This window comes from Eschscholzia californica, unplaced genomic scaffold (assembly GCF_041429995.1).
Source record: "Eschscholzia californica isolate CP2 unplaced genomic scaffold, dmEscCali1.0.p SCAF_2, whole genome shotgun sequence".
In the NCBI taxonomy this organism is placed as follows: Eukaryota; Viridiplantae; Streptophyta; class Magnoliopsida; order Ranunculales; family Papaveraceae; genus Eschscholzia; species Eschscholzia californica.
The window spans coordinates 38,728,348-38,751,521 of NW_028238309.1; the positions used below are offsets into that span (position 1 = coordinate 38,728,348).

A 23,174-nucleotide genomic window follows, 5' to 3' on the forward strand; every position below is an offset into this window, starting at 1 on the left:
ATAAATATGTGAGAATCATGAATAAAGTGATTGAGAATCACAACCTTATGTGAAGACTGTCAAATAAAACTACTAACCAATAAATTAGAAACTATCTTAGGTTCACATAATACTAGAAAAGGATTTGCATATGAAGAAAAATTCATCGGTCCGATAACTGGCTCACTAAGTTTCGCATCTTCCTTTAAAACAACTTTATTATCGACTTCTTCTGAAATAACAAACTCCTCATCTTTAGAACTGATGATATTAGACTATTCCTCGATCTCAATAATGTCAGTATTTATTTCTTCATCAACTTGCTTCATGGCATAATCCAAATGTATTTTTGTGTCTAAATTAGTATAACTAATTTCATCCACAACAAAAGACATATCGGAATCAGATATTACTTCAGAATTTGTTGTAAGACTACTTGTTTTTTTTTTCATTTATTAACAGGTTAGTTGTGGGCAAATCCCTCATCGCGTTCCCTGTTACCATAACAACTTGGTTGAGTGTGACACCCCATGCCCCATAAATAGGCACGAGCACGCCCCGGCAATTCACAGACGAACTGAAAATTCGGCAGCATCTACTCTGTAAATTGAACCGGTCGCACCTGTAAAACCTGTCATGCAAACCATACATTCGCATACACAAACACAACGGACGCTAAAATTAAACTAACAGATTCTGGTTCAAAACCGAACCATCAGAACTCACTTAACTCATCCTTCACAAACCCATACATCCTAATACAACTTATGTGATACATATATATGTTATATGGTTTTTCGTGAAATAAAATATAACATGAAGCTAAAGAAAACCAAAGTGAAAAGAGATAACACCAAAGTGGCACCTCGCCACAACCACTGCAATCCATCTGCTAACCCTGCCACTGCAGATGATTCTAACTAAGAACCTGCACAGTAAAAACTGGTAGGGGATCAGTAACTCACCGACACGAGTTAAACTGGTAGAGGAGTCCCAAAACAAAACTGCGATAAACCTTTTCTCGAGTAAAACATGCACACATATAAATATATATCAATCCTAATACTAGCATACAATAGCAGACTTAACTGCCCAGGTATGCCTCTCAATTAACAGGGAGTTACCCAGAGAATTCTATAGTACTTTGGCTAGTACCGTCCCATACCGGCACTGACCAAGGTACTCAAATTCTCTCGAGAAAGTGGCTTATCCCTAGGCAGGTAAGTCCTCTCCCACTAGGCGACTCCACAGTCATTGAAAAGTTAACCTCGTGATAAATAACTTAACTAGATACGTTTTAGCTTCACCGAAGTCGAATAGTCAGGTCGTCCCTCCAGTATTCGTGTTGGGATGAAAAGCATATTCTCATCGGTACCCTAGCATGCAACTATTTTTTCTGGTTTTGGAAAAGCATTTATTGTGTCAACAGCCGAAATAATTCTCTTTTCTTGTGAAAACATCCTTCACCCACAATCTCAGCAGATTCAAAACTCACCCATTACGCCCTCGACTGAGATAGGCTTTTTACAAACACAGAAGTGGCACAACCAAGAGTCATATCATAACGTGCAGAGGGATCCCAATCACCAAACCCGTCGGGCGGTCCGAGGTGTACAGCCTCTGAGCCCCGAGAGTAAAAATAAACAGCCTTACAGTCCAATCGAGCGGTCAAGGGTAGCAAATCCCTAAGCCCCGAGAGTCCAACCTAAACGAGAATCCTAGCTAGAGAGTGGAGTACTACAACTGCCAAGACCCTCATGACTCGTCTCACTTCCACTTCACCAATCACATGCAATATACGAAATTTTCATGTTTCCAGATATCGATTATTACAAAGCAGTTCAAAACTATCACTTTGAAAGTCATTTACAAGTAAAACTCATCAAAACGACTCATCGATAATCACAATAAACAATACAAGCTTCATCGTAAAACATATTGAAATAGGCATAAATCAATAGTTAAACTTCATTGAAATCAACCGTATAAACCATGCATATATGATCACCTACCATCCACACATAGTGATGCATGCATATCTCCTACTTCTAGCATGAATCTAGACAATAATACAAAAGAAAACAAGAGATCGCCCCTACCTAGCGATTCAGGACTCCGTCCTCCTTCGCTTCGCCTCGAGCAACTCGTTCCCACTCGTTTCGGCTTTCATTCTGACAACCTAGACAAGGATAAATCTTAGATTCTTCGATAAGAATCTTAAAATAACATAGATAACTCCGAAAGAACCATAAGGAAAGAAAGAACAAAAGAGAGTTGACTCGCATTAACATCGGAAGACCCCGAGTGACTTTATTTTGTCGTCTTAGATTCATTCCCGTCACAATTTAGTCCCAATTCAAGCTATCATATATCGTTGGAAAGCTACTTCAGTTTCTAACATTTCATTCCTTAGTGTCTCGGTCAAATTTAAAGTGTACGGTCCTCGAAATAGCAAAATACAAAACAGCAGCAAATCTGAATTTCCTAACAGGGCGCTGCGCGCTATAACAGTCATAAATCTCTTATCGCTGATCGGTTTCAGTCCATTCATTCGTCTTCGGAAATTTTATCTCATTTATAATGTTTTGTTCTCAGGTTGTTTCTCTTAATTCCCCCTAAAACATCTCCGGAAACCACAAATTGTACGCAGCAGTGCATCAGTTTCACTGATCGTACGCTGCGTGTTCTAATGGTCATATCTTTCTCATCCTAACTCGAAATAACATGTACGACACCATGTCGGAAATCTAACATCCTAATCTACGAGTCTCGTGTTTTCGGAAAATTCGTCCGAACAATCTACAAGGCCAGAAATACTAAAACAGTGGACTCCTCGTAACAGTCCCTCACACAGTTGTTTGATCTATAATCAAACACCATTAACCTCTCCATCATCATTTAAATCTCATAATTAACTAATTCCCATCCATATTAACCTTAAAATTCCATTGACTATGAAAAATCCCTAAATTTCATACTCATAAACCCTAGATTTTAGAACATGATCAATTAAATCAATTTGGGTGAAATTAACATCATTTACCTTCTCTTTGATGTTGTCCCTTTGATTTCCTTCATCACTTCTTTATCTCTACACATGCAACAATAAACCTCCATTAAAACTAGTTAATTCATCTCACAATCATCACCTAGAGAGAGAAAGTAAGAATTCTTACCAAAGCTTCCATAAAACCTAGCTCAAATCCCATCTTCAAGCCTTGAATCAACAAATCAAGCATTTCCCCCTTGAAATTCTACCCGAGTCTTCTCTTTGACCAAATTTTTTCTACTCCAAAAACCCAACACCACTCTTGAACTCGGTTGCAAGATGAAAGAAGACCCGGTTCTGATTTTTTCCCATTAAACAGCCGAATTTCATTTTTAGTCCTTGATTTAGTACTGATTGCGGAAAGACCCCTGATTCTGACTCGATTGCATAGTTAGTCCCTGATTTCACTTAGTCTGAATTCAGAATGGTCCCTCATCTAACTTCAAATCGTGGGATGTTACATTGAGGGTGAATCCCTTAACACATTCCTTGTTAATGGTTGACTGCCTAAGGTTTGCATTGACATTCACATAGGTGTTAAGCCTCTCCACTAGTTTGTCTAAGTCATGATGCATTTTGTCTATTGCTAACCGTGCAACCTTGTTACTCCGATTACCGTCGAAGGTTATGTTTCTGGCCTTGCCTTCTGTCATTAAGCCAGGAGAAACCTCGCTCTTGATGCCAACTGACGCAGCGAAAACTCTGAAAAGAATTAGATCTTCGTCTAAAACTTTTAAAACTAAGAAAAACCTTTAGATCTCCGTCTAAGACTTATAGAACCTGAAACCAACAAAGATTTATCTAAAATACTGAATTTTATTGATCAACTTGATAAACTAAACAACCACTGAAGCCCCTTTATATAGCATTAGGGTTTCCTTAACCCAGTCAAACTCTAATAAACAACTTCTAAATAAATAAAATACTAGTTTCCTAAAAATATAAAACTGCTAAAAATAATAATTCTCCACCAACAAAAATATTATACCACTAAAATACAAGATCTTAAGATATCCAAGGTACTTGGAATATCTTCAGAAAATCTCCCTGCATCATATTACTCATACAAATTGAAAAGTGGTTGAAGTTTCTTCGAAAATTCAATAATCTATTATAGTAGAACAGGTCAGTCGGTTACATGGGGGATGAGTCTGACCGTCCATTTTTAGTGAGAGTTTCATAAAGATCAAATCTGAGAGCTGGTATACAATCTCTTTATGTACATTAAATCAAAATAGAAGGGTATTAGTGTAAATCAATGAAAATCGGTTAGGATATCCCTACACTAACTAGTACCCTATTTCTCTCCCTACTCACGATTTACAACTTGTTTATGAGTTGGTTAATATCTCTAATCTATTTATTCTCCCTTATTTTTTCTTCCAAAATCGACTTCATATAATTATTGATTGTTCTCTGTTTTTTCTATCTCCAGATGGTTCTTCTTAGGAATTTAAATTTAGATGTCATCTCCGACGTTAGCCAAGAAGGATCCGTCGCGTCCTTAGGACGCGATGAAAACCTAGTTTCTATAAAAGATCACTCAACCAAGTTTGGAAAAAGACTAGGTCCTGGTAGTAATTCTATTTCTGTTTGTTCTTGTACTGCTATTCTTAATATAGGAGATAGTGTATAATGGATAACCGACCCTATCTTTATCTTCATTAAATATCATCAGGGGGATTTTGAAGGATATTTCTTTGTAAAGGAGATGTCCTTCGACCAAAGATGCAATGCGAGCAATTTGTCGAATAGGACAATTGATTAAGAAGATCATCAAGTCCGGTTGATTTAGGGGTCCTAGTGTTTAGCTAGAAACCAACTACAAGCGTCAAATTACACATAAGAATGTCTATTTGATCGAATGATATGACTAGTGGGAATTAGATATATAATCATGGGAGAGTCCCATAAACATGTCTCATAGGCCTAAAAGAAGTTTAGGTAAAGATAGCACAAAAGGCCTAAAAGAAGGGATTTTGGGTCGGGGCACCAAAAGGGTGGATTGGGGCCAAAGGGGTGGCCGACCATGATCAATGGGCTGCCAATAAGGGGCCGGCCAGATCTGGATATTCTCCCTTGTAGGGGACGACCACATCTAAGGGAATTGGAAAAATAGCAATTAGTTTCTATTTTTCACTATTTCCTTTATCTTATTCGAAAGGGGTTTTTTAGGAATCTAATTAGGGTTCGACTCTAACTTAGAACTCTATATAAGGTATCTTAGGGACTTGAATAAGGTGTGAGATTTCTCATTAAACTTTCTTACTCTATCACATCAAGTAGAGAAGAGAAAGTGAGCTAATTCCCAAGCTATCTAACTAGTCAATAAAGAAGAAGGTTTTCTTCTTATCAAACCACCATTGGAGTTCTAGCGAGCTACAAGATGGGAAATCAAATACATCATTCAGTGTCTTGAGTAGAGGAGCAACACGTGGGGCTCTTGGTTTTCGCATTCGATTGGAAAGGTTCGAGGAAAAAATAGCGATTAAGGTAATCCTAAAGTCTTAGATTAATTATTAGCTTATGCATGATGATCCTGGGAAGTACTAGTGTTAGACATGAGATGTCTGAGATTCCGCTAACAACACTAGTAGTATGTATCATAACCAACAGATTTTACTCATTTTTGTTATCTTAGATGGGACCACTCATTGCAGATATTGCATATTTTAATCCATTTTTGAAGGCAATAGCATGAGAACCAAGTAAATTTTCGAGTTTTTAATGGTATTGGGATCCTGTGTTCATAAAGTATCACTAGGGGGATCCTTACTGTTTTTGCCATTGTAAGTGAGACCACTGGTTTCCGATACGATCACATTTCATCATTTTCAGGCAACTAACTTGTGAACCAAAATAAGTACCAGTTAAAGCTAATATTAGCGATAAATTGACTCTTTTTAGCTTATTTTCTTACATTTCATATTTCACCATCATTTGTATTTAATAATGCATCAACAGTGAACTTTACTTTTTTTTTGTTGAATCTATTCAGAACATTAAGTAATTAAAACGTTACTACAATATTTGTTTACTAAAAGATAAGGTACATTTTTCCATGTTTTTGTTCTGTTTTTTCTTTCTTGCCCATTTCGCTAGCTTGTCTGTTGGTGAGTTTAATTTTCTGTTGGTGAGTTTAATTTTCTGTTGGTGTACTTGAATTGGATCCTTTCCAGTCTACTTCTGACTTCTTGTATTCTTCGTATATGTATGATGGATTTTCATTGTACTCCGTGTCTACAGGTTTGTATGTTATTGATGATGTTTATGTTGTCACTTTCTATAATGATGGTTCTATAGTTGTGTTCTTCTGCCCTTAAGAGACCATTGAGAATCGCCATTGCTTCACTTTCCTCACTGTTTCTTGCCCTAGCTGTGGTTGCATGAGCTTCTATGAATTTTGATTCTGCATCATGAATGATTAAGCTAGTGCCAATATTGGATTTTATATTGCTAAATGAAGCATCTACATTAATTTTGAGGAATGGAGTTTCTGGTGGTTTCCATTTTTCTTGGAGATTTAGTTGTTTTTTCCCTTGCTGTTTATAATTTTTCAGATAAGCTATTACCATGTTTATCACTGTACTAATAGTGTTAATTGTGTGTTGGAAACAATGATCACACCTAGTTTTCCAGATGATCCACAAAATTGTAGCGTAGTGGATGTCATTATCAGTGTAGCTTTGCTGAGATGGTTGTTGCCAAGAGAAGATCCATTCCAACACAGAAGTGATGTTTTCAGAGATAATATTAAAATAGAACCAACATTTTTCGCTATAAGACAATGAAGAAGAGCATGTTCGATAAATTCTATTTTATTGCAATTTGGACAAGTCAAGTTATTATCAATATACTTACCAATTCATTCTCTGACCAGGAGAGCTTTGGAGCAAATCTTTCATAAAAAAAAGTTGAATTCTAGGCACCGTGGGGATAGACCAGATGAACTTCCAGTTAGGGGAGGAGGGTTGGGGAGTGTGCATGCTCATGCAGAGGTGATGGTACATGGATTTAACTGGGTAGTTTCCCGAATCAGTGAGGGTCTATTTCATTTGATCCCTTCCGTCGCTAGTAATTAGAATCGCTTTGATCAGATTTTTCGTAGGGTTATCAAAAACGTCGTTAAGAGTCTCCTCATTCCATTTATTATTTGTGATGAGTTGGGAGACCATGACTAGATTAGAGTTGCGTAAGTTCCTCGGAGGGGTGTGGAGAGTGGAAATTCAATTATTAGTCTAGATTTTTATCTCCTCTCCTGTATGAACCTCCCAAGTAGTCAAGTTGTCAATCTAGTTTAGGTGTTTACTCAGGGTTTTCTAGTTCCACGATTGGCGGGACCTGATTTCTCTGGCTGTGGGTAATACTTGGCTTTTAAGAATTGAACCCACATGGCATTTGGCTCAGATTTTAGTCTCCAGGCTAGTTTACTAAGCATGGATCTGTTATCCAGATCGGGAAGATGTATACCAAGTCTTCCCAATCTCTTTGGGAGGCATATATATGACCAAGACTTAGTGCATATACCTTTAGACTTACCCCACCAGAACGACCGTTGGACAGTCGTAATGCTTTTGCTTATACCTTTAGGGATGGCGAAGCATTGCATTTGGTATCGGGGTACGGCCGCCGCTACTGCCGATATGACAACCGTGCGACCTGCTTGAAACAGGAGAGAGTGGTTCCATTTAGCCAGCGTAGCTTTGATCTGCTGAAGAATATCGCTGAAGACCCTAGTTTTATGGGCCCTAATGAACAACTGAGCTCTGAGGTATTTTTCTGAAGTGGACGCGTATTTGACTTTGAGGGCGCGCATAATAAGCCGTTTGAACTTCAGATGAGAGTTTCTGGAATAGAATATGTTGGACTTATTATAGTTGATCATCTGGCCCGAAGCTTCGCAGAAGGTTTTAAGAATGGCATTGGGGTATGGATGTTGTCTATAGAGTTACGACCGAAGATAATGCAATCATCAGCAAAATGGAAATGGGAGATCACTAAGTAAGGGTTGTTAGTGGGACCCCATGAACTTACCCATACTCTGGTCAGCTGCTAGAAGACGGCTAAGCCCTTCCATTGTTAGGGTGAATAGGAAGGGAGATAGAGGATCACCTTGCCTAATTCCTCTAGAAGGGTAGAAAGTGGGTCCTGGACGACCATTAACCAACACCGACATGGACGAGGTAGAAATACAATTGAAGATCATCTTAATCCAGTGTTCAGAATATCCCAGCTTTGTCATAATATCTATTAGGAAGTTCCACTCGATTCTGTCAAAAGCCTTAGACATATCTAGCTTGAGGCCGAAGTAACCCGTGGCACCTTTCATCTTCTTGAGCGAGTGGATGATCTCTTGACCTATTATGATGTTATCAGTGATCTGTCTACCCGGGATGTAAGCCGCTTGGAAAGGGCTAATGATGGAATTCTGGGTAAGTTTCAGCCTATCAGCCAAAATCTTGGTAATAATCTTATAGGTAGTATTGAGAAGGCTTATAGGTCGATAATCTGTCAGGGTTTGGGAGTAGCCGTCTTAGGGATTAGGCAAATGTGAGTGTGATTGGCCTCCGAGGGTAGAAAGGCAGACTGAAAAAAGTTATGAACAAATTTATGAATATCCTGACTAACAGTATCCCAATTAGATTGGAAGAAGAATGGAGGGTATCCATCCGGCCCCGGGGCTGCTTCTCTCTTGAGCCCCTTGATAGACCTATCAATATCTTCATCATCTGGGATGGCTGTTAATTCCTGGTTCTGAGTAGGGGTAATAGAAGCATGAAAGAGGTTGAGGATGGTAGGATCGGAGATGGTGTTAGTCGATGTACTTATCTTAAGGATATGAGAAGAGAAGATCGTTTGAATGTTCCCGAGACTTTCCTGCCATTCACCTTTGTTATCTTTAAAGACCAGGATATTGTTGGTTTTATTGCGTTGAATGGCCTGAGAGTGGAAGTACTTCGTGTTCTTGTCTCCCAGGGAGAGAAAATTATTCCGCGATTGGATAAGGCTCTATCCGATTTCTCTTGAATAAGGTTCTCCCCGAATTGCTTATTACTCCGAGTGTATTGGCTACCTTGGTAGCCCATGTCCATAAGCTCTAGGCGGTTGATGATAGAAAGGATTTATGGATGTGGGAGTTAGAAGGATTCGTGCCTCCTACTTTATCATGGGTGTCTATAATACTGTTAAGGTCGCCAATGACTATCCACGACGTGTTATTGTCTGGCTTAAGATTGTTCAGGTTTTTCCAAGGTTTGAATTTGTTCTTATGATATGGGCACCCGTAGAAACCTGTAACTATAGTGTGGAGGTGTGTCTGCGAATTATATATATCTGCGTGGATGATGTTCATGTCCGAGTATAAAATTTTCATATTCAGATGGTGCTTCCAGTACATAACTAGTCCCCCTGCTTTGTTGATAGGTTCGACAAAGTGACTAGCATAATTTTTGTTAATCTTATTGTGTTTATTAATGTTGGTCGATCTATTCTTAGTCTCAGCCAAGAAAACTATGTCAGGATTATTCTTGTTGATAAGTTTCAAGAGGTGTTTTTTGGTGATATAAGAGGAGATGCCTCTAACATTCCAGCTAAGAATGGTTGGGTCTAGACTAGGGGGTGTATTCATAATTGAAACTAACCTACCTCTAAGGGCACTCCAACAGAAAAAAGGCTAGAGTGTGGGGAGTGATCCCACAATCGAGCTCTACCATTAAAGGCCACCAAGAAGACTAAACAGTGAATCAAGTAAAGGTGAAACTGGATAAGAAAAGCAGAAAAAGCCAAAACAGAGAAAGGAGAATTAAAGAAACTGGTAATAACTATTAACTTATTATGGAAAAATTATCAAAGACACTGTTACCACATACCAGAGCACAAGTATAGTTCAGGGATTAGAACAACCATCTTTATACTAGTTGTATACCAGTATACCACACAAAATTAACAAAAAAGTCTCTGTCTAACGATCCAACCTGAGAAACACTATACTAAAAGAAACTATACTTGTGACTAACCAACTAGAAAAGAGGAAATTAACTAGAAGATACTAACTAGAGATTAAGATTAAACCAAATACTTATAACTAAGCAAATATTATGTTCAACCGAGTTAGGCTATTCATTTACCCCCTCATCCCTAGCCTCCGATGATTGACCAGTGGACGCCAACAATGAATCTGCAAATTTGTGCCTTCTTCTTTCCTCTTTGCTATCGATGGATTCTGGAGGGGGGTATACCAACTGGAACAGTGAACTTTACTCAACTTCTTGTATGGTAATCAGATCTTTTTCAGTGGATGGGTCTTCGCTACGTCTTGTCGTCCTGCTTCATACTATAGATGGTGAAAGTAGGAGCCTAAAATAATGATTAATATCACGGTCCATAAAGTAAAGATATCATATTTAGATAACACAAGAATGGTCACATAGCTTCTCATTATACAAATACTTACGACAGGACAACATAAGTAAGAGCATCTCCAATGCAAAGACGATGAGAAAGCCTTCTCCAATTCAACACTCAAGAGAAACTCTAAGCACTCAATTACATGTAAATTAGCAAACCGTAAATATTCTATCTTCAGTCTCCACAACCACCACCACAACCTCCACCGCCACCATCGCCATCACCATCACCACCACTGCCATCATCCCCGTTTTCACAAGCAGTAGCGGCATAGGTGGCCGCAGCAGCAGTGCCAACCATAATAATCATGCCACCATCTCTAACATTATCACCAGTAATAGTAGTAGCATTTGGTAGGTCTGCTAAATCACGAGATTGGGTTGTTTTTTCCTTGGGTTGATTAGTTATAACCATTCCAATGAATCCACCCACAAATACACAACCGACAACTATAATAGCAATTATTGCCCCTGTTTCCATTCTTTCTCTCTCACCTTTCTTCTCAATTCACAAATGAAGATCCATTTATATTGATTAGTTTATTTAAAACTTCTTTGTTTAATTTAATAAGAAATTTCTTGGTGAGTTTCAGAATATTTATATGAAGTCAAAGCATTTGACTTGACCAAGAGAGCAAGATAATGATCTTAATAGAACTCTAAACAATATAGTTAGTGAGATAATCTATTTTATGGTAATCCAAATTTTGATGTTGTCACTAGTTCCTGTCACCCGTGGAATCTTTCTATATTTTGTGTTTATAAGTGCGGTCATAGATTGCAAATAGGAAAGTTTTACAAGGCCCTTATTCTTGTTGAAAGGACCCCTCTTTGTGAATTCGTTACAAGCTCACCGAATTTACAAGAGAATATTCGGTACGAGCACCGAACTCGCAAGAACTATTCGGTACGAGTCTACCGAAATTCATTCTAGTAGCCTATTTTTGTAAATTGTACGGACTCGTACTGAATTCACAAGAGGGACCCTTTTAACAAGAATGGGAGGCTCCTATAAAACTTCCCTTGCAAAAATATATAGATAGAAAACCAAGTATATGTTGTTTTAGGCTAAACGGAATTGACCCTTGTTTATTTTATGTTGAATGTTCTCGATTCAACTTGGGTAATGACGTATAAGAGCTTATGATCAAGCGGATATGACTGTAATTAGGTTGACCTAAATGGGTTGAACTTTAATTATCAACTTCGTTCTTGTGGAATTTATGAACTCTGGAGTTCTTTTAGTATTAATTTGTTTAAGTTAAAGTCAAAAAATTGAACAATTCTTTTTCTAACTTTTTTGTGACCAAGCCTATTGAAGTGGATATCATTTGAAATGGATATGCTAATATCGATGGTTACCGACTTTTAGGTGCCTATATGCACTTCTTTTTGTTTTTCGACCTTTCTTTAGTTTTACCCACTTTTGAAGAAGATGAAGATTCGACCTTTCTTTAGTTTTACCCACTTTTGAAGAAGATGAAGAAGAATGAAGAACATAGCCAAGAAAGAAATTTGTGATGATTTCTCTTTGTGTGTTCTTTGTCATTTTTTTCCTAGGTAGTAGGTCAAGTTGGAGTGCTTATAGTTGGGGACATTCAGTGAAATGGTTTCTGCTCAAGTGGGACTGCTTATAGAACTTCCCTTACAGTTGGACGTCATTCATGAAATGGTTTCGAGCAAATTGCTCCTCACTCTTAGTGCCCCACAGACTGGAGAGTCCACTCTCACTCTTAGTGCCCCACAGACTAAACAGTCCAAAGGGAACTCGGATTGGGTCTGATACGTGCGGGGTTTAAACAACACGGAAGCATACCAATCCAAGTGCCCTCAGACTCCCTTGTTCGTGAGCCTCGGACTGCATACAAGAAATGCCAAGAGAGGTGGGCCAAGGGCAAAAGAGGCTAGGCGCGGAGGAATCCTTTTGTGTACAGTGAGCAACTTATTGAAATACGCATGTGACTTTTTCTTTTCTCACGTCCTAAATCAAATGAACTAAAATCAGTTCAAATCAGCCATTCAAACAAGTTAGATATATTAAGTCACACAAAAAAAAAAGTCTATACTTCGATCCAAACCACTTTAGACCTTGAATAGTTAGATTACATATCTGGCTTCGAAACAAAATTACGACCATAATAAAAGAAGTAGAGAAATAGAACATGATATCATTATGAAAACATTGTAATAACACATACAAGAATCAAAAGTGTTTCGATTACAAAAAAAAAATGTCAATCCTCTGTTGATATATATCGCAATAGAAGGTAAAAAAAAAAGATTGAATCACTTGAGAGGCTGGTCTGGGAGTTTTTGTGGACTATTACACGCCAGAAACTCCATCACAAGTATCGGAAGGACCTTGATTGGGATCAGTACTGAGGCAGCAACAGAGTAGTCCCAATAATATTATAAACATTGAAGCTGTTAAAACTGCTTCCCCCCAATTCATCAAGTACTTGCCTCTCATCATTTCATTTAAAATCTCATATTCACCTGGTAGTGTAAGAGAAACATATAGAACATAGAGAGAGAGAGAGAGTGAGAGGAGTTCAAAAAGGGATGGATTGGAGAAGGGTATGTCAAAGACAGCTGTATAAACTCAAACCATCTGGTAGGAAAGGCAGACACCCACTACTCAAACTAGTTTGCGTTTGAACCGGATTTAATTTAAATTCTATGTTTCTTCTTTAAAGTAGAAATAGAATAGAAGATGACACTCCCTAAATAAATCTGTATTTTTACTCTGTTACTTCAACTTTATTTAAAATTTGTGTATAGCCCGTGCCTCGGGCACGGTGAGATTGGTTGACGCATATTCTAGATGAAAATGCATAAAAGAATTAGAGTGAAACTATAAGATAAAAGTTTATTCGAAATCCTCTACACAACAACTTTATCTCTTTAGGCCTGCCTCACTCTTAAGTCTTATCTATATATATGTTTACTATCTGTGGTCCATTGTTGAAAACTATAAGATTAAGGTCTTCCTCTATTGCATGACAAATACTCCATCGTTGGAAATCTATAACTCTCATGTTCTAGGGATTAACGAAACTTGTAATGGTTAGAAAGCAAGATCGAACAACCTTTCTCTTTAAGTTGTATAAATACCAATATGCATGTGAAAAAATTAATTCAAACCAATTAAAATTAATAAAAATAATAATGAATTCCACAAATGTTCATTAATATTCGAGTGGACTACAAAAGTAAATGCAGATCATCAGAGTAGTTATCTATAGAGTTCTTTTCCGACTTGATAATCACTTATTGTATGCAAAGCCAGTCGGAATTGCCTAACATTCTACAAAATATAAACCAACCCTAACACAAATAACCTATCTATGTGTGATGTGTCGGTACACAAATAACTCTTAGTTTGATCGGTTTTGATGGTCTTCCCTTTCTTTATGAATTGCATAATGTTTTCCCTTGATTATGGTATTACTATTTCATTCTTTATATGTATTTAAGTGTAGGTTCAATCAACCGATCTTTATATGTTTTCCCTCTGTATATATTCGGAGAACATAAAATCAAAGGGCAAGATCCGGAATTTCAATCAACCGATCAAACTAAGAGTTAAAAAAGTGAATGATGAGTTCCCTCATGCAGTCAAAATGAGAGAGATGAATACAAATAAATGGCATTAACAAATACCTTGAATAAGAAGTTTATCGTCAAATGACCACTTACATGCTTTTCCTAGAAGGGGAAACCAGAAAACAGATCCCACCAATAGCATTAATTTCATAAGTAAGAAAAGATAGATGATAGTGCAAGGATTAACCAAATAAACCACATAATAGAATAGATCTTGTTATAAGCGATATCTTGTGAGTAAGAAAAGATAGATGATAAAAATGCAGCCTTACTTGGTGATCACGTGCAAATCCAAACATTAGGGGTGAGCAAAAACCGAACCAATTGGCCGAACTCAACCAAGTCGAATCGCACCGACCGATTTTTGGGCCGAACCGATCACCGTTCGACTCGGTTCGGCCGAAAAATCGAACAACCCAAATTCGGCTTGGTTTGGCCTCGACTTGAGTTTCTAGAAACCGCCCAAACCGAACCGACCGAACCCTAAGAAAAAATGAAATAATAATTTTGTAAAGTTAGAAAGTGCTAAACTAAAAAGTAAAAAAAATTAGAAAACCCCTAATCGAATCTTCCATACTACTATCCGTCCTCCTCCCTAGTTGTTGTTGTGGGCTTCATCAACCACCTATTCAACTTGATTGAAAGGTTTTAAAGGTAAGTCTTCACTGATTTTCTATTTACCACAACCTATTCTTAGTTAATAACTTAAAATTATAGATTTTGTATTCGTACTTCTATTTATTTATTTATTTTTGTAATCGTGGAAAAGTACGATAAATTTTTAATTTTTATTTTCAGCATATGTAACGCTGGAAAAGTATGATGAGTTCTTAATTTTTATTTTCGGTGTATGCAATGAAATGAATGCCATTAGTTTACAATTTTCTCTAAATTGTGATCGGTTAAACCGATCAATCGAACTCAACTGAGCCGAACCAAACCGAGTCGAACCATGTCGGCCGGCCGAATGATCGACTCGACTTTGGCCGACGATTTAGTCAAACCGTCACTTATTGGTTCGGCTTTGGCTCGAGCCAAAACCGAAAAAAACCGACCGTTGCTCACCCCTACCAAACATCTCATGAATCAATCTTGCGCTTTTTCTAAAGTATTTGTCGATTATAGCAGCTGAGACCACCTATAAGCACAATATATGTTATGGTTCAAAGTTTTCTCTGGAAAAAACCCAAAGCCAGTAATATCAGTTTTATAGCAATATAAGAATTACTCCCTCCGTCCCATTTTGTTTGGTTGTTATTCCTTTTATAGATGTCCCAAAATGTTTGGTCACTTTCCTTTTATAACATTCATTTAATAGATAAAATGATAAAACTTCCAAGACTACCCTTTAGTTTGAAACTTTGAATACCATTCAAAGGTTCTAATTGGTTCTACACTTCTACCTATGTTGTATTTAATGAATACTCTATATTAAATGAGGGTAATTTAGGAAAAGTCTTTATATTTGTCAACAATAAATAATATCCTTTAATAAGTTGAATTCTCCAAAACTACAAACAAAATGGGACGGAGGGAGAATATACTTTTAAAAAGGTGGCATTTATACTACTGGCAATGGCTCTGGCCAATAGTGTCTTTGTTCGTGTTCAGTAGGCCCATAGAGAAGAACACCCTCCAATTATTAAATTTGAATCCTTCATTATGAAATTCCTTCCTCGTTGTAGACGAATTCAAATATGATGACTAAAAATGCAGCTGATAAAATATACTTTGAAAACAAAATGAGGGTTAAAAGTCATATTAAACATTAAGAAAGAAAAATATGAAAAAAATTGTCTAAATTTTCACGAATTAAAATCGAAGTTGAATAAATATATGAAAAAACATTAAGAAATAAATATAAAGAATTTCACCTTCTTCGTGAACTATGGACAACTCCCGATTGACAATCATAACTGTAATTTAGAAAATGAACTTTGTTAACTAAATATAAATTCTCATCATCATTGTAATTTAAGCCAACACACTGAATATGACCACTCAATTTGGCTGAACTACGTTAGCTTTCTGGAACAATAAATTTTTTGGCAAAAATATGGTTATAAAAATTTCTTGTTGTTTGTAGCTACATATGAAGGCTATGAATATCAAACTTCTCTTATTGTAGAGCTTTTACTATTTAATTTGTTTTGCAATATATTCGAACTGACAAAGTTATTTGTAGTTTGAATACTTTAATAAGAGAACTTTGCACATGCAATCAAATCCATCCATATACGAATACATAGATATATTCTACAGTATGTGAGACTGAGACAAGAAATTCTTGCTTTTATTTGATGATCAACAAAAGCTGAAAGTATGTTTGATTATGTATAAAAATCATAGAATTACATCTTCATCCAACAACATATACTTCTTCTTAGACAAACTATTCAACACAACCAAAGAAACTAATTATTCATTATTATCTTTACACCATTTATGCATTTGACCTTTCTTGCACATGTGATAGGCAATATTGAGAAGAAAATAGATATAAAATAGGTACAAAAGTAAAAGACTTTAGAAGTTTACCTCAAATTGTTTATTGGAGCAAGCAGCTACCCAAAGAATAATGAGTTAAGCTAATAGCAAACAACAAATGAACCTGAGTGAAATTGCAAAAGATATGATCTATCATCTCTGCACTCAATCAATAAAATGAAAATGAGCTTAAATGGAAACTCAAAATTTCTTACCTAAATACACTTGTTTCTCACCGTCTCTTTCCATTAAAATTCTGAAAACACAATTCAATGGGCAAAATTCTGAAAACACAATTCAATGGGCGTTAGAGAAAGAGTAGAAGAGAGATTTAAAGATGATAAATCAAATTAGTTATCACATATGAGCCTCCCCACTTCCTGTTCTTGGATGAAAGAGCATGAAGATGTAAGCATCCAGAAGAAGAAATCATAAACCTAAAATGTTGACAATATATTTGGATGGAGCAATCATTCTGAGTTTGCTCGAAAGAGAATGAGGCATCTAAAAGGTTAGGCGAATGTGGGGAGCGAGAGAGACGGGAAGAGGGAAGAAAGACAAACTGATATAGAGGAGGGAGACTACACAGTTTTGTTTCTCTTGTGCAGGTCTACCTGTATCCGTTTCCAATCCAGACGGTTGCTTACCAGTACCCGTTTCCTACTAGGACGTTCGCCTACCCCGCTACGCGGCTACCAGGATCAACCTTCTGCTCGTTTACCCATCTACTTGAAGGCCCGAAGCCTAGTTGTTGGTGACTACCTAACGATCTCTCTAACGTGTGACTTTCTACCCGCCCAGAATGACTTAATGACTCTAATGGATTGTGTAATTTTTAAATAAATGGGTTATATTCAATTGGAATTGTGTGGACGAACAGTCACGCCCTTACATTTCTAAAGTTTTGAAATACAGGGTGAATGGGAGGATGATAATAAGAGGAAACCTAGGGCTCCAGAATCATCAAACCCTAGCCGAAAGCATCCAAGACGAGAATCTATTGTTGGCCAACAGTTGATAAAGATGTCTTTCATGAGTCTGTTGGACTTAAAACTGCCAATTGGTTCGAAAAGAGATTCCCGTGATTAGAAAGAAGAATCCAGTGCTACAGGTTGTAACCCTCACGCTTGACATGATGAATGTAAAGCATCAGGCGTTCTTAAATTTTCTTTTTAGCCCCCTAGTTTGTGACCAGCTTCCTTTTTGACCCCCTATTTTTCGTAAATTTAGAATTGGTCCCTTATGTTAATACCGTCAATTATGCTTAATAGTTATTTTTTGTTTCCATACTTGCCCTTCTTATAAAAGTGATTTTGTAAAGTCAAAATTGACCCCCTTTTAAATATGGGTTAATTCCCAAAAAATTTCAATTTTCTTATAACTAACTTGGAGGGCCAAAATGGGATTCATTTTAAAAAAAATTTACACATCAAAGACACATAGGGACAAAATGTAATTCCTTTAAAAAAAATTTAAATACCTCATCTCTCTCTCTCTCTCTCCTCCATTTCATCACTTCTCTCCTCCACATCATCTCTAGCGAATTTGTAACCAATTAAGCAAATTTATATTTAAGTTGCTCTATAGGAAGTTTTGAAAGTCATGCTCTCATCCCTGCAGATTCATTCTTTGGTAGTGCTGATGCAGCAAAGTCTGATCTGAATGTTATGCTCATGCAAGTTTGATCACTCAATTCTCCACTCCTAATAGATTAACTTTTTGGTTTGTATTTCTCGATTTTTTAGAAATTTGATTTTTAATGTCCTTGGCTAGTTTTCCTTTTCTTGATTAAAGTAGCCTCTTCAAGCTTCTTTTAGTTTTCTTGCCAAAGTTCCTAAAGGTACATGCGCCTTTTGGTATTTCAGGAGGAAAGAAAGAGGGGTCAAGCGTTTGTTACATTTCCATCAGTTGATCTTGCTCTTCACGTTTTGGTAAACTACTTTAAGATGATGGCTTAAATTTGTAGCTTAACTGAATGTAGACGATAGTCTGAGTCTCTGAGACCATCTTAAAAATTTTGGTTTCCTCAATTTTATGTTCATCTCTATATTTAGTGATGGTGAATCACCCAAAACTGAATTTAGTATCATTGATGGCGAAATCTGGTGAATGGATATGTGTTCAAAGGAAAGCCAATGATCATTCAGTTTGGCCGCAATCCTGGTGCTGGCAAAGCGAGCTAAGTAGCTGCACTCCCAACATGAGAGAACTGTTCATGCTGCATCACTGTGGTTAGTGTATTGTAGTCGAACTATGATATATATGATTTGGTTGCACCAATGATATATTAGAGTTAGAGCTAGTTGAATCAGAGTTAGATCCCAAGTTAGCTCGATTATCCTGTGTACTTAATGGGAGAATTACTGAAACCCCACACTTTTGATAATGCGTTTACTGAAAGCCCCCACTTCTATTAGTAATTACTGAAACCCTACTTTTGTTAGACTTAACGGAAAATCTGGGTTAGTGCTTGTCAATTTACTTCACTGCCCTTAGTGTTTGTGTATTTACTTAACTGAAACCCCCCATTTTTATTACTAATTACTGAAACCCCTCACTTTTATTAGTAATTACTGAAATCCCCACTTTCTTTAGAGAGAGAGAGATAATTTCGAGTTGTCTCTCTCTAAAGATTGTCGAATCCAGGTATATGGGCCAAAATACGTCACCAAGAGCGCCCCTAGAAATCCATGATTAATGGGCCTAGACGGTGACTAAGCCCATGAATTAACAGCTAATGGACCAGACCCATTTATCTTCGGGCACCCCGAAGCAATGCTAGAGTAAAGAAACACTTCCAGCTCTAGAGGAAGAGGTCCGCCCTCGCCTCCTCACCAGGCTGAAATATGTAAACCACTTCCAGCTCTGGATAAAGAGGTCAGTCCTCATCTCCTCAGCGGACCTGCCACCTTGTAGCCGTTGGGAGACGTTACGGTCATTCAAGATGACTATATCCGGAATATGCCCGTTAAGGAGTTATGATCTTCACAAATGGCAACTCTTTCCGTTACCGTCTTAAAGAAACAACTCATCAGGATAACGATGACTATAAAATGACGGAACCAAGAGTGATACAGATCATCCAATTCCCAACTAAAACACTCGATCATCTGGTTATCGCCGAACACACCCCACTACTTTCTCTCTCATACAGAGCGATCATCCAATTCCCGACTAAAACACTCGATCATCAGGTTATCGCCGAACACACCCCACTACTTTCTCTCTCATACAGAGCGATCGTCCGATTCTCGACTAAAACACTCGAACATCTCACAATCGACCAGACAACCAAAGAAGGTCGACCATTACTTTCTCTCTCTTGGGCGACCAGACAACCAAGGAAGGTCGACCATTACTTTCTCTCTCTTGGGAGACCAGACAACCAAGGAAGGTCGACCATTACTTTCTCTCTCTTGGGCGACCAGACAACCAAGGAAGGTCGACCATTACTTTCTCTCTCTTGGGCGACCAGACAACCAAGGAAGGTCGACCTTTACTTTCTCTCTCTTGGGCGACCTGACAACTAAGGAAGGGCGACCTACCATTATCTCTCCTAACGATCAACGTAGGCACGCTACTTTATCTCTCCTAGTGGTCAGGCTTTCCTTACCTCACCCACTTGAATATTTACAAGGCCAGATCCTAAAGCTTTCCACTTTATTTACGGTGCACATCCCCAAACAAGGCATACCTCACCAGGGCTGCCTTCGTTCAAGACAGACCTCATAGGCTGTCTTAACCTCTCTCCAACCAAGTCAGTCAACCCGTAGAGATCGAGCTCCGACCACTATGCGAGCCGTGCCTAGACTCCGACCATTATTCAATCGACGGTAACATTCTAATGACATCATTCACGTACATTTTGCTTCTCTTGCAAGCTTACTAACTTGACCGTCGGAGCCTTCTTAGGCCGGCACCATCCAGGTGTCCCAAGGGACTTACGGTCACGTGTATTCTTGTCTCTTTGGTCACATTTTAAGCCCAAAGACGTCGTCGGTGCCCGCAAAAAATATTAACAGGTGGAGGTCCGACATCCGGTCAACGGCCTGGTCCAGCTGACTTCTAGACCCGCGATTTCCTACCCTCACACCAGGTAATACATCTCTCTCTCTCTCTCTCTCTCTCTCTCTCTCTTTCTCGTACTGATCGAACTACCCTTTAATCGAATTAGGGTTCTTCGAATTAGGGGTGAAGTCAATACAAAATTTTTGCAATTTCGAGTTGTCTCTCTCTCTAAAGATTGCCGATTTGAACTACAGTTATTCGAGCTAGGAATCTTCGAATTAGTGTTGTACTCCTATAGAACTTCTTCAATTTCGAGCTAGGATTCTTCGAATTAGGGATTTTTCCAACTAGGTTTCTATTTTTGTCTGAAATTGACCATTAATTTGTTCAAGTAAACCAAAAGGTGGGGATTTCAGTAATTACTAATAAAAGGTGAGGGTTTCAGTAAAGACATTACCAAAAGGTGGGGTAAAACGTAAGAGGGCATGAAAGTAATATTGAAAATATCAAAGTTAAATCTAACGAAAGTGGAGGGTTTCAGTAATTACTAATAAAAGTGGGGGGTTTCAGTAAACGCATTATCAAAAGTGGGGGGTTTCAGTAATTCTCCCGTACTTAATTCTTGTTCTTGACAGTTGAACAATAATGTTTGTTCAGGTTGTTTAATCCTGTTCTTGCAAACGAAGTGAGAGGGGAAGATACAAATATAAATGGCAGACTAGAAGAACGAAGTTATGCTCATCGGACGGTCTTCTTGAGAATACTGCTTCAGTGACATTATGTGAAAATTGGTGCGCGGAGTCGGTGCTATTAGTGCAAAAAACATTGCCTGTTTTTTAAACCCTCCCCTTCACATTCACTGAACCATTTCGGGTTTGGGAGGTTACTGACTCAATCAGGTTAGGATATGTGTAGTAGCTGGACTGAGCCATATACAATAGCGGAAGGATTGAGAGTCTACACCTGTAGCCTGAAAGGCCAAACTGAAGTAATGGATTTGTTTAGTTTTACCTTACCTTTACTGGATTTACTGATGTACTCTGGCTATCTACTTAGAAGGTTTTGTTGAGCCAATTCTAATGAATGAGTGTAGCTAAAGACTTCTTTAGAAGATTGATCATTAATCTTCTCTTTTCTCTGATGAAAAACCCTGGATTTGAGTGTAGCTAAAGACATTGGCCAGAGCCCACCATAACTTCCTCTCGCTCTCACTGGTTTTCCCTCTAAATTTCTCCAGTGCTCTTCGATTTTTTCTCTTCCAAATCAAATGAATAACCCGATTCAGCGATTTAGACGAATTAGATTTCAGACTTCTCTGCTCGAGTTCGATTTTATGTCTAACTGAAAGAAGAATGGAGGAAGAAAAACGAATAACTTTTAGTTGTAAATATGTCTTAGCATAATGTGGACATGAAGCCGTCTTAGCTCAGCTGGTAGAGCGCGTGGCTTTTAACCACGTGGTCGTGGGTTCGATTCCCACAGACGGCGTTTTTACTTTGGAATACTCATTAGTTTTTTCTTCCCAGAATTTGACAGAAACTTTGAGCCTGAAAGAAAGCAGTCTCTGAAGAAGCTCTATATCTCTACAAACAAGTTCATCAGTTCTCCCATTACTCTGTTCCATCAGAAACTTTCACTTTCCTTCTTAAAGCTTGTGCTGATTTGAACCAACCGATTAAAGGAATACAAGTTCATGCTCATATAATCAAATTTTGTTGTGAAATTAATGTTTATGTTCAAACTGCTTTGGTTTATATCTACTTAGCTTGTGATTGTCTGTGTGAAATGTTTGAAGAAATGCTTGAAAGAAACTTGGTTACTTGGAATATTGTGATTACTGGTTTAACAGAGTGTAATTTCTTGGACTGATATAATTGATGGCCTGATGGGTATGCTCGTTCGAATCAACATAGAGAAGCTCTTACTGCAGTTTGGAATGTTGGTTGTCTTTATTCATGTCAATCACTTCATGGTTATAGTGAGAAATTTGGGTTCATTTCATCTGATATTCGTGTAACCAATTCGTTTCTAGATAGTTATGCAAAATGTGGAACCATAGATGTGCAATGAAGATGTTTGAAGACATTTCTAGAGAGAGAAAAAATTTGATTACATGGACTTTAATAATTTCAAGTTTAGCAATGCATGGGATGGCAAAAGAAGCTTTAAAACTTTTTGAAGAGATGGAGAATGATAACTTGAAGCCAAATAGGATAACTTTCTTGAGTGTTTTAAATGCTTGTAGTCATGGTGGATTGAGTGTTTTAAATGCTTGTAGTCATGGTGGATTGAGTGTTTCTAGATAGAGGAAGGTCTTGGTTTTTTTGAGAAAAATGGGTATCAAATAATGCCTGATATTAAACATTATGGGTGTATGATAAATTATTGTTCTTCCGTTTGAGCTAACTTTAACTCTGTCTTGTCTTGATTAAGCCAGAGTCTGGATTGAAGTAGGGAACTTCCTTTCTCTAAGTTATAGAGAGATAAACGATTAGCAAATACCGACTTTATCAGTAATTCTTTCTTTCGGATTAACCGAGATAGACAAATGATAATGGACTCGAGGCGATATAAATTCCCTTAACATTACAAAATGTTAGGGTGTATACCTTCGAGATACAATGACTATCCTTTCAGAA

At 37.7% G+C, this 23,174-nt stretch overlaps 1 long non-coding RNA gene, 1 other non-coding gene and 1 pseudogene across 3 annotated transcripts; 2 read left to right on the forward strand and 1 right to left on the reverse strand.

Moving 5' to 3' along the window:
• Window positions 1-660: 660 nt before the first annotated feature.
• Window positions 661-3,309, reverse strand: LOC147557767 (uncharacterized). Of its 2 annotated transcripts, none has more exons than XR_015235354.1 (4): window positions 3,156-3,309; window positions 3,023-3,070; window positions 2,079-2,158; window positions 661-907 (listed from the first exon to the last, which is right to left on the reverse strand). It is a non-coding gene; the product is annotated as an uncharacterized LOC147557767 (long non-coding RNA). The 2 variants fall into 2 exon arrangements; XR_015235353.1 differs by having other exon boundaries at window positions 661-921.
• Window positions 3,310-12,040: 8,731 nt separating this feature from the next.
• LOC147557768 (pentatricopeptide repeat-containing protein At1g09220, mitochondrial-like) lies at window positions 12,041-22,936 on the forward strand (annotated as a pseudogene).
• Window positions 21,951-22,023, forward strand: TRNAK-UUU (transfer RNA lysine (anticodon UUU)). The gene has a single exon. It is a non-coding gene; the product is annotated as a tRNA-Lys (tRNA).
• Window positions 22,937-23,174: the final 238 nt, after the last annotated feature.